General features: G+C 49.6%; 1 protein-coding gene across 1 annotated transcript in view; it reads right to left on the reverse strand.

The window, feature by feature from the left end:
- Positions 1–6,243, reverse strand: part of BEND3 (BEN domain containing 3) — a 45,195-nt gene extending 38,952 nt beyond the window's left edge. The window contains exon 1 of the mRNA XM_064289382.1: positions 6,054–6,243. The gene's annotated coding sequence lies outside the window, so the exon portion shown is untranslated. The remainder of the gene's footprint in view (positions 1–6,053) is intronic.
- Between the last annotated feature and the right edge of the window lie 2,123 nt (positions 6,244–8,366).

Here is an 8,366-nt window from a genome sequence, read left to right on the forward strand (position 1 = left end):
GCCCTGAATTGGGTTAGCTGTAGGTCAGGAAAACCTGGCCATGGCAGCCCTGGCCTCAGACTGCTGAAGGGCCAGCCCCTCCCCTCACTTCACTGGTTTGCCCTCTACCACACCCCCCTCATCTGTTTCCAAATATCAGGTGATGCAAACTCTCCTTGAGAATATGTGTGCCCAGAAAGGAATGTGATTGGAACCAAAGGCAGTGGGGACAAGAGTCCCACACAAAAGGCCAACCAGAGGAAATATGCTCAGACCATTTTTAAGGTGTTATGAATAAAGCAACTCAAAGATTTAAATGGTTTAACTAAGACCTAAACTTTACTCCGTCCTTTTCACAACTGTCACAAAGTGTGATTCAATTTCATGACTTCTGTCTACTACAGGTCAGTCATGTTTAAAAATGAAATATATAAAAGGACAGTAGCTACCGTTCATGCAGTGCTGGCTCCATGTTCTAGGAGTCTGACATATGCAAACCCTTGCAATTCTCACAACAGCCCTCTGATTGTACAGAGGACCAGAGGGGCCAGAAGGGCCAGAGGGTCTGAGCCTTGCTAAGAGGATCTGCAGAGCCTGGGAAGAGGGAAAGGAGTGGGGTAGACCCCTGTGTGTCGGTCCCATCCCAGCCGCCTGTCCCACGGGCAACTGGGGCTGAGGAATGGAGCATGCTGCCCCAGCTTTGCTCTTTCTCCCTTCTTGTTCAGCGCCCATCTGTGGGCTGGGCTCAGGCCACACGAGCTGGACAACTAACCAAACTGGCCATCACATGGCCAAGATATAGTACAGCTGATCTGGAAGAAAACAGAATTCCCTATTGAACTTCAGAGCCACATACCAAAGCAAAAACCAGTTACCATCAAGTCTGACTCATGGCAACCCCACGTGTGTCAGAGTAGAACTCTGCTCCACAGGGTTTTCAGTGGTCAATTTTTTGGAAGTAGATCGTCAGACTTTTCTTCTAAGGTGCCTCAGGATGGACTAGGACTGCTTTTCAGTTAGCAGCTGAGTGCTTAAACATTTGCACCACCCAGGGAAGTCAGCATCGACTCAATGGCAACGGGTTTGTTCTTTGTTTTAGGGGCTCCTCAGAGCCACAAAGAACTGGGTTAAGACTCTGGTTCCACCTATGTTTGCTTCTAACTCTGGGTAAGGTGTTTATCCATCTAAGTCTTGGTTCTCACATCTATAAAATGGAGCTGAACACATCTACTTAACCTCACAGAGATTTTGTGAAGACTGCAGAGGAAAAAGTGCCTGGCACCTAGCACTCAGTAAAGGTTAACTATTACAAGCATTTTTTAAAATATATTTTTAAAGTGTATTTTAATAGTGAATGTTAAAAAAAAAAAACTGCAAAATTAAGTAAAATGGCTTAAAGCTTTAAAAAAAACCTTAGTAACTTTTCAAATAAAAACAAGCTGGGGTGTGTGTGAGATCAAGTAAAGTGCTCTCCCGAAGGACAGGAAGAATGTTCCCATGCCATATTCTTTTCAGGCTGGGTCTCTGGGTTTACAGAACGGCTGGGAGCCTCCGGCTCTCAGAACCAGGCCCTCTTGGCAGTGGCATCCTGCCCATGGGACTTTCAGGGCGTGTTCACAATTTGTTTTTATTTTTAGACACATCTGCAAACGCATTTTGAAGCATACCAGTCCTCACAAAACCAGGGCAATTTCCCCTGGGTTCTCGTAAAGCTGTTAATTGTTGCTGCTGTTGGGTCCTTATTCAGTCTGCACACAACCTTGTCCTCCAGCATGCAGAGAAGTACCACCACACAACCCTGCCTGCCTGCGATTTGGCGTCTTACCCTTAGGACACTGTTTTCTGAGTTTGACTAAATGTGATGTTTTCCTCAGCTAAAGGTCCTACTTACTAAGTTCTCCGTGGTCTCAGAAAGCACCACCTCCTTAGACGTCAATAGGAGGAGCTGGACTCTCTATATTTTTAACCTTGGCATCTGGAAACCAGGGCTCACAGTAAGAAGACGGCACATTCCCATCCCACTCATGACTGACTGGACAACGGTGGCTAACTTTCCTAGGAGATATAAGCTGAGTTTCCTCTTCTCATTTTCAAGTGTTTTGTCTTGTGACCCCATGAGCTAATTAGAGTCTGGTGTAGACTGCTCCCCCACCCCTCTAGCTTCATGATCAAACCAACAGCATAAAAGAGAAGGTCGATAAATGATTTATTCAATTGAGCAATCAATGCCCCTGTTAATACTGACGCAATTTTGTTTCACTGGCCAGTGATAACTGAAAATCAGATAAGAGGAGAGGCGGCCATTGGAGGAAAACCAAGAACTTATGAAGGAAGACTTTAAATACACCTTTCAAGTTAGATTAAAAATGGTGGTGGAGGGGGGGAAGAAGGGCATGCTATCAGGTGAGTTGTCGAGAAAAACTCAGCTCTAAAACAACAGTTTGTAAAAGTTATTCACAGACTAACACGCCAGGCACGAATGGCCACTGAGTCGGAATGCACTTGACAGCAATGAGTTTGGTCTTTGGCTCTCTCCTGGCGCTAGCACGGAGAGCTCCTGGCCTGGCAGGTGCAGGTCACGTGTGGCAGCAAACTCTAGAAAACACAGGCACTCTGGGCAGAAATAATAACATGGCAAGAGATGCCGAAGCATTAGGAGGAGGAGAAGAGCACTTGTCAAGTCTAGAGGGGGAAACAAACGGGGACAGCAAGATGATGCTCATGAAGTATATAAAATATCAATTTTTTTTGGCATGTGTATTTTTTCTCACTTTAATTTTTTTTTTTGAATTATCATATAGTGAAAATTTAGTTTTGGGGGTTATACAGCCCTGTTGTCACAGTGGTTTGGCACTCGGTTGCTAACTGAAAGGTTGGTGGTTCAAACCCATGAGCTGCTCCGTGAGAAAACGATGTGGCAGTTGGCTTCCGTAAAGATTACAGCATTGGAAACCCTATGGGAAACAGCAATGCGTTTTTTATGGGTATAGTTCTATGAATGTTAACATATGCATTAAAAAAAAAAAAAAAACACCCACCGCCATACAGTCAATTCCAACTCACAGAAACCCTGTAGTATACATTCATGAAACCACTGAGGATACAGAAAAGTTTTGTCACTCCGAAGATTAATTCTACAAACAATTCTCCCAAACTTACTCCAGCCAATAATGGGTACAATGAATAATAACGGTAGCAACCGTAATTCATCACTTGTCATCAAAACAAAGTGCCAGAAAAAGCACTACACCCCAACCTCCCATACTCCAAAAATAAACACCAAATTATTTTTGCTGATTCATCAGCGACCTTCATGTGTTTCTACATTATATAATGAGGCATTTAAGAAACACATCCCAAACTTTCAGCATGGTGTCAATTCATAAACGCATGTTGGTTCCTTCCTCATTGCTTTAGGGGCCTCTTAGGAAGCTCTAAAAAATGGCAGGTGGGACATTCCTGCAGGAAACTAAATTCACCTACTCAAAACTCTGGCAGCTTTCATTGCAATTTTCCTCTTTAGTATTAGACATTCTGCCATTTATGTGCTCACAAAGGGAGTGCTTGGGAGCTGAGAAGTGACTAAATGAAGTGCTTGAGGAAATGTGGCAAAGTGGCGCACATTATTTAGATTATTGGGATGAAGCCTGTCTGTCTTGTCTGCTAGGTATTAACCGACCTCTCATGGTTCTGCAGCTACTAGTACTTGAGGGAAGGAGAACGTAACATTTTCTGTTGAATGACTTCTTCAACAAGAAGGTGGCATCTCTGGTAAAACCCACAGTCAGTGGCAGAAGTTTTTACCAGACAGATTTTTAAAGGCTCTGGCTTAATCTGTGGATGTGCACACCAGCTAACCCACTGGCTGGAACTTACTATGCTGATCCACTTCTCCACAACCAAGAGGCTCTCTCCATTCATAGTGCAAATGTTTACTAAGCACCTACTAAGTTACGTGACAGGTTTGTTTCCGGGAATGTAAAACTGTGAAAAAGATACAAAATCCTGCCCAATGTCTGGTGTCTTAAACGCTAGCAAGTGGCCATCTAAGATGCATCAATTGGTCTCAACCTACCTGGAACAAAGGAGAATGAACACCAAAGACATATGGTAAAGATGAGCCCAAGAGACCAAAGGCTCCATCAGTCTGAGACCGAAAGAACTAGATGGTGCCTGGCTACCACTGATCATTGCTGTGACAGGGAACACAACAGAGAATCTCTGATGGAGCAGGAGAACAGTGGGATGCAGATTTCAAATTCTCGTAAACAGACCAGGCTTAATGGTTTGAGACTGTAAGGATGCTGATGGTCATGGTCCCCGGACCCTCTGTTAGCCCAAGATTGGAACCACTCCTGAAGCCAACTCTCCAGACAGGAGTTTGACAGGACTATAAGATAGACAATGATACTGATGAGAAGTAAGCTTCTTGGCTCAAGTAAACACATGAGACTACGTGGGCAACTCCTGTCTGGTGTCAAGATGAGAAGGAAGAAGGGAACAGGAGCTGGTTGAATGGACACGGGGAATACCAGGTAGAGAGGAGGAATGTCCTGTCTTATTATGCAAGGAGCTAGGAGTACATAGCAAGGTGCGTGTAACTTTTTGTATGAGAGACTGACTTGATTTGTAAACTTTCACCTAAAGCACAATGAATTAAAAAAAAAAAAAAAAAATCTTGCCCAAATCTCAAGGTTGGCCTGAAGCTGACAGGGTCTAATAAGGTGATATGAAACCCAAAACTAGGGAGGGATGGCTAGAAAAACAAACTGCCGGAAAGGCAGGAGGACGACTAAGAATCTCCTCCATTCCTCCAGTTTACATACAAAGCTAGCCTGGGGGCTCACGCCTGGTGGCTTTCTCGCCTGTTTCTTCCTGCTGTAGCCTTCTGGCACTCTGTGCCTTGCCCTGTGGCACCTGGCTTCACAGTTAAACATTCAAGGTACTTTAGGAAGGTGGGATTGAAGGTTTTGGATTCTGAAGGGCTTAGCCTGTACTACAAACTCTCTCTGGATAGCCTTTGTGTGCAAAATTCTTCTACACAGGCCACCTGAGCAATCAAAGGGCCTTACCTCTGTAAAAACACTTTATATTAAAAAAAAACCACACACACACAAACATATGTATATGTGCCTCGGCATGCAGGACCTGCAAAAAACGTCGGAGCACAATTCGATGATAAGGCACGGGCAAAGTCTGCGTGGGAAATCACGTTTACAATCAAAGCGGGAAGGGGGCAGTCACGACAAGCGACAAGTGCCCCAGGCTCCAGCTCCGCGGCCCGCAAGGAAGGCCTCGCGCCAGCCGGAGGTGCACACCCTAGGCTCCGGGCCCGCCCCCAGCTCCCGGGCAGCGGGAACCGCGAACCGCGCCGTGGAACGGCTGGGGAGAGAGCGCTGCGCCCCCTGGCGGCGGGGCCCGCACCTCCCCGCTCCTGGCCGCCGCCGCGGGCCTGACTCGCTCCATTTGCAGACACCGGCGGCAGCGTCCTCCAAGCGGCGGCTCCTTCGGCCTCTCGCTCCCCGCACGGCATCTGCCTCCAGTCCCCGCCCCCTGCTCCTGCTCTGACACCCCCTTCCACACGCTGAGCCTTCCCCCGCCGCAGCCGGGCCAAGCGGAGCGCCAAGCCCACCGCGGACTCCGCAGAGCCTTCCGGCGGTCCGGCCGCTCCATCGCAGCAAGCGGCGGGGGTGCAGAGCCCGCACGCGGCGCGAGTGGGGCGGGCGGCGACGGCGGCGCGGACCGTTCCACTCCGCTTCCCCCCCCCGCCCCCACGCAGCGTGCGTGCCCCTCGGAACGCCATGGAGCCTCCGCGTTCCGAGCGGGCACAAAGGGGCGCGCGGCACAATGGGCGCGGCGAGCCCGTGGACTCCCGCCGCCCGCTGGGGCGGCTTGGCCCTGCGCGGGGGTGGGCGCTTCTCCCGGCGAGCGCGCTCAGGGCAGCCCCCCTTCGCTTCCCCTCCCCTGCGCCCGCCCCCACCCCGGCATGGATGTTGCAGCCACTCTCCGGTCCGTCTGCCCCGGAGCCGCCGCCGCCGCTACCGCGCGGCCGGCTTTCTCCGCTCCGCACTTACCTGGGACACGAGTTCTGTACTTTGCAGAGCGGGCCCGCGCCGAGTTTGGGCGCCACGTGGGGAAGGGGGGGCGCGGGGCCGCGGAGTGGGGTCTCGCGCGGAGGTCTTGGCCGGGCGGCCCGGGGAGTTGCCGGGGGCGGCGGGCGCCGTGTATTTTCCCCTCTCTTTGTGTGTGGCCGTGCGCTGCGCTCTCGCGTGACGTGACGGGACTCCGTGTGTCATTTCCGCACAAGGACACAGGAGCCCCCGCTGCAGTGGAACCTCAACCCCTCCGCCCCCACCGCCCGGCCGCCCCTCCCCCTCAGCGGGGCACACGCGGGACCGGCGGCGGCGCTCGGGCGTGAACGGCCGCGGCGGGGAGCTCGGGCGCGCACTCCGGGGACTCGGGCGGCCCGGCGCCGGGCGCGCCGCTCCACGTGGGCCCGCGCTGGCTGCCCGGGGTTGGGACCGCGGCCGTGCACCCACGGCGCGCGCGGACAGGCCGGGAGACCGTGTCCAGTGCACAGTGCCTTCTACCCCTGAGAGTTATTCTGTAAAACGTGGTTTCTCAGGCCCTCGGAGTTTGACCCGAAAAGCTTTTTTTTCTACTTTTTTTTTCCGCGGGACGGAGATTGTGCAGGGCGTCTCCTCCCCTAACGCCCGCGCCTCTCCCGCATTTTTGGCATTTCGGCTGTGGCTCTGGCCCCCGGGCGGGTCTTCCCGCGCCGCGCTCAGCACAAAGACATCGGGGCTTGGGGGCCCAAGCTGCCCCTCCGTCCCGCCGAGCCGGCATGGAGTCTGGCGGGCCGCGAGGGAGCGACCCTGGTGCTGGGAACGCTGCCTGTGGCCACTCCCCCTGTAGGGTGGCCGCCCTCTGTTGTAAGTTTAGAAGCTAGAAATCTGCTTTCTACTTGTAACACGAAGTTTTGAGGTTTGAGGCTGTGAAGCGAGATAATTCAGAAGCGCTCGCGCTCACAGACCCACATGCCAAGCACAAACCCACGGGATCTCGAGCGCTTAAAATAGAAAAACACTAGTCACCAACTGAATAAAGGCTGATTCTGTCTACTTCTAACTCCCGGACTGTAGATTCAAAGTTGATAAATACGAAAACTACGCTTCGGGCATTTTCTCAAGTCTCAGCGATTGGAGTAGTTTGAGGGGGTGGAGTAGGGAGGTGGGAGTCAGTGAAGCTCAGTTCAACCGTGAAACCACGTTTATATTGCAGTCAAACAATGAAAATGTAAATTTTAAAAAATCCTTTAATTTGCTGATCGAAGAAAGTATAAAAAGAGTAAATGTAAATACTCCCATCTGCTGCTCACAGCTGACTGGCTGCAAGAGAGGACCATGTGGCCATCCCCGCGCGGTCAGTGAATAGGTAGAATTGATTTAAAAAGAAAGCATATGCTGGATCCTTGTTGCCCAGTCGCGGCGCGGGATTGAATTAACATATACTTAGGGATCCTCTTATCTTCCTCCAGACCCCTCCAATGGGGAATTTAGTAATTTTGCAGGTTCCTCCCCTTCCAGTTTGAAATCAAAAGACAGTTCAGTTATCTAAGATCTTTGAGGAATTGAGGGGAATATTCTCCAGCTGAATTTGGATTGCGGACTTGGAAAAGTCAGTACTAATTACTATGCAAAATTAGCAAGCAGCCGGGACGACCAAGCCCTGCATCCAGGGGCTGCTTTAGAAAAGAATCTAAACGTGCTCAGTGTCATTCAAAACAGGATGATGAAAAGAAGGGGGCCAAGATAGCAGCCCTTCACATTCAAAAGGCTTGGGTCACTCTATCTACATTTAAAATAGGGCGGAGGGAAGAAGGGAGGAGGACCGATTGGGGCAGAATGGTTAATTTATACATTCCCAGATCACTGAGTAGAGGCACTTCGATTTCTGACTGAAACTTGACTTTTACACTCACGTATTAAATAACACGTGTGATACAGTACATCGCGTTACTTAGTTAACAGATCCATCAGTTTTATTCTCACCTTCAATTTAATGTGACAGCTATAATTAGAATTAAAAAAGGAGTTGCATTTCATTAGTGCAGTTTTCTAGGATTTCCTGGTAGAAGAATCAGGAACAGTTAAAAGAAGCATTTAAGTCACTTTGCATTTAAATCACTTTGCTGAAAAAAACATACTTTGCTGAAGTGGTTTAAAAATGTAAAAGGGCCTTGCTAATTTTTTAGAAAGGGGAGATTAGATGTATGTTGTGAATGGATGTATTTTTAGACAATCGTTCAGTGACAACTGAGGGATTTAAGGCAATAGAAACTAAATAATAAAATGATAGAAAATAAAATTTGTGTTCATACTGTTTGA

This window comes from Loxodonta africana, chromosome 1 (assembly GCF_030014295.1).
Source record: "Loxodonta africana isolate mLoxAfr1 chromosome 1, mLoxAfr1.hap2, whole genome shotgun sequence".
Taxonomy (NCBI): Eukaryota; Metazoa; Chordata; class Mammalia; order Proboscidea; family Elephantidae; genus Loxodonta; species Loxodonta africana.